This window comes from Phocoena phocoena, chromosome 13 (assembly GCF_963924675.1).
Source record: "Phocoena phocoena chromosome 13, mPhoPho1.1, whole genome shotgun sequence".
Taxonomy (NCBI): domain Eukaryota; kingdom Metazoa; phylum Chordata; class Mammalia; order Artiodactyla; family Phocoenidae; genus Phocoena; species Phocoena phocoena.
In genome coordinates, this window is record NC_089231.1 from 2489005 (window position 1) to 2493033 (window position 4029).

General features: G+C 49.9%; 1 pseudogene; it reads left to right on the forward strand.

The window, feature by feature from the left end:
• Positions 1 to 441: 441 nt before the first annotated feature.
• LOC136133261 (RNA-binding motif protein, X-linked 2 pseudogene) lies at positions 442 to 1431 on the forward strand (annotated as a pseudogene).
• The last annotated feature ends 2598 nt before the right edge of the window (positions 1432 to 4029 follow it).

Below are 4029 nucleotides of genomic sequence, written 5' to 3' on the forward strand. Positions count from 1 at the left end.
TTCCGTCTTGAGTATGTATCACCTTAACTCCACAGCACGAGCCTCATTGGAAATCAGGGGACAGGGCGCCTTATTCTTGTTAGAATCTTGTTGTTATGGCCACCTCACAGAAAATCACAGATTCAAAAATGTGCAGATTTTAATAGCTCTACTGAAATAGGCATCTATATGTAAAGTCATTGTAAAATCAAATAATAATTCTAAGCAAAGACCACAATACCAATTCAGAAAGCATCCCCACTTGATTTCTAAAACAACTCCCAATAAACACAAGACTTTAAGTACACTATTCCTTAAGAGTAAACTCATCAACGGCGCAAGCTCCTTGGAGACCAATGGGCGCGTGGCGCCGGGGCTGCGCATGCGTCTTACGGCTTGTCCCGGAAGTCGGTTCCTAGGTTCTGGGCGTGAAGTCGGTTGCTAGGTTCTGGGCGTGAACCCGCAGAGATGAACCCTTTAACTAAAGTTAAGCTGATCAACAAGCTGAATGAGCGTGATCTCCAGCTGGGGGTAGCAGAGAAGGCGTCTTGGCACTCCGAGTACAAGGACAGCGCCTGGATCTTCTTGGGAGGGCTTCCTTATGAGCTGACCGAAGGGGACATCATCTGTGTGTTCTCACAATATGGCGAAATTGTTAACATTAATTTGGTACGGGACAAGAAGACTGGGAAATCCAAAGGATTCTGTTTCCTCTGCTATGAAGACCAGAGGAGCACAATTCTGGCTGTTGACAATTTTAATGGGATCAAGATCAAAGGAATAGCTATCCGAGTGGATCATGTGTCTCGCTATCGGGCTCCTACGGACTCAGAAGAAACGGACGATGTGACCAGAGAGCTGCACGAGAGGGGCTGCGGGGCGCACACTCCCTCACTGAGTTCATCTGAGGGCTCTGAAGATGACAGACCCACCAGAAAACACAAAAAAGACAGAAAGGAAACCAAGAAAAGAAAGAAAGCAAAAGAGAAGGCTGACCAGGAGGTACAGGCAGAGCAGCCAGCCTCCTCTTCATGGCCCAGAAGCAAGATGATAAAGGAAAAGGGTGACCTTGGCTCTAAAAAGCACAGTGGCGAGAACTCAGAGAGGGGTCAGAAGTCGGAGTCCAGGGAGGTGTGGAAGCCCGGTCCCAGCTCCCCTGAGATCAGGACGACCTACCGTGGGGGAACAGAGGACCGAGACCGGGAGCCGAGGAAGAAGAAGCCCAAGCACGAACACAAGTCATCAGGCAGGAGGGAAGAGCGAGAAGACAGGCACAGACAGAGAGACGGAGGTCGAAGCTCACACGCACGTTGCAGCCGGCACAGTGGGCGCTCTGAGGGGCGTAGTCACAGAAGTAGAAGTAGGAGTCAAGATAAATCCCACAGGCATAAAAGGGCCCGGCACTCCCTGGACCGGGAGTCCTCTAATCCTCGTGGCCACAGGCATCAGTGAAGCCACAGCCTGTTCAGCTGCATGGTAGAATTGGAAATGAACTGTGTTTTTGGGGGGTTTTTTTTTTTTGTTTTTTTTTCTATACAGGGGACACGTTTCCAAGTGCCAAGCCCACGGTCCAGCCTTCCACCTGGCTGGGTCCCTCCCTGCTGTGGTTCCTGCAGTGATGCTCCCAAGAGCCCTGGATGAAATCCGCCTGAGTGTTTCTAACCCTCAAGCAACTGACTCACATCCCAGTGACACAAATCAGGATGTCCTGGGCCGCCTCCTGGGTTTGACTCCTGCACGGACCCACAGTGGGGAACTCGGGACCCTGGCTTTGGCTCACACCCTAGACTGAAAAGCCCCCCGTTTTGATGCTGCTGCCATTCGGACTCACCCCCCCACACACACCAGACCATCCCTGCTGTTTCCTCTGCACACAGCGATCACGTGAGGAGATTTCAGCCGACAGGGATGCCTGGCTCCCACCTCCACAGACCCTGATTGCAACTGGCCCGTGGGTGGCCTCTCGGGGGGATCAGAAGATGTGCAGCAGTTTCTGACGAGCAGCCAGGTGAGAACTGCTGGTCTCATGTTATGATCACGGGTGACTTAACCTTAGCCTTCAGCCCACTTAGGCAAGTTCCCTCCACTCCTCTTTTATTTAAGAGTTTTTATTAGAAATGGCTACTGAATTAGAACCTATGCTTTAGATATAAGTGCAGTCTTGCCCCCTTTAATTTGCCAATGCACTAAGCATTATTATACTTTCTAATAAAAAGTACTCTTGCCTTCCGGTCACATCTGCCATCTGATGTGTCCACAACGGACGCGCTGAATTCCGTTTCCGCGCTCTCAGCTCCCCTTGTCTGGGATGCGCTTTCTCCATCATGCAATGAGACGACTCAAATGTGAATTCCAGCTCCAACAAGAGCGGATACTTCAAAACGATGAAATGATACGATGAAATGATGCCATATGCATATGGAGGGTAGGGCAGTGCCCGGCGCATACCTGGACCTCGGTAAATGGCGTTGCTCTCTGCAACGATGACAGACCCACCAGGTGCTACTTCTTACAGGAAATCTACACCCGAGATGCTTTCCCTCATCCTCCGCAGCAGGACCACTTCCTTCTCTCCTGTGCTTCCTCTCCCGTCCCCCCACTGCCCGCCCCTCACCTTCACCTCCCCCCCCCACCGACCCCGGCACTGCAGGGCGGCTGGACGCTGACCGACCTAGGCTTCAGCACAAACCCTTCAGGTGCAGAGGCTCCTGTCCAGCCCTGGGGGGAAGGCCGAGCAGGTAGATGAGAGTAACCAAGCCCCAGGCTGAAGAAATGCTTGCTGCTCACCAGGCAGAGGAATTTGCTGGAAATGGAGCCTAAAACTGAATATGCCCTGGAGTGGACAAGACTGGGGAGAGACGTCAGCTCCTCAGATGAACTGAGAAAACCAGCACTTTCTGTGTGGAGAGCCCTCCGTTCTTCATGTACCCATAGGAAACTGGGGTGGGTCGTTTCTGAGAATTTCAAGTCTTTTCTTGCATTATCATCTTCTGACAATTTCAGAAGACTTTGCAGGCCGTTTAGGAGGGAATTATTCAGTGTCCCTGTTCACTTTGTCGTCTCCACTCAAAGTCATGCGCATTAGATACTGAAGAAAACATAACAGCATCATTTTGGTTCCAACACTTGCACTATCGCTCGCTTTGTTCACCGCGAACTTCATTAGCGTTGCGGGTTCAGCCCAGGGGCGGCAAATGCAGTTTGAGAGGTGGAGTATCAATGTGCAAGGCTTTATCTGCCGAGAAGCCCAGTGCCCTCCAGTCTAACTGGACAAGATTCAACCTGTATCTTTCCATTTTAACCATAATCAGATATTCATAGACTACATAGATATTGTACTTATTGTTATAAATTAGGTCACACGTATACAACTGATGGAAAACGTGTTCCCTATGAGTACTCAATTTCCAATTTGTTCAAAACACCAGAAATTTTGTACAAATCTTTTCGTGTATTTTCTGCATTAAAGTTCACTAAACAACATAACGTATCCATATTCATAAAGGCCAGATGTTATTGGGTGAAATAATTTTCCAAGCAGTTGTGGTCTTGGCGAGCGTGAGTCAACTGTCCTCAGATGCTCGGAGCTTCCCGGTGACCTTGAACTGTGTTGGTCAGATCTCATTCCTCAACAGTAAAGCAATTACTAATTCTTCGGGCATTTGAGAATTGAAATCTCAGACACTACTCAGGAGGTTTTATTTTGACACCGTGGTCTTTTCCCTTTCCTGCATGCCAAGGCCGTTTCTCAGTGTCACAGTGGAGAGAAATTCTCCATCATATGGGGACTTGGTTGAGGCTCCCTGCCTGACAGTTTCCGTCTACCCCATGTTCTGTGCTCCCCTAAGTCCTGGCTCTAAATCAGGAGGGTCAGACGGGAGATAAATGGGGGAGGGGGCGGGAGAAATCGTTCCTCTGCTCCGCCTGACTTCTGGTTTCCACCGCGCGAGATTCAGTCCTCTGGATCCACTAGACATCAGCCGGTTGGGCCATTTCTGCTTTGATTCTTCAACCTGCTTTCCTGCTCCACATCTTTGAGGAACCTCAGGG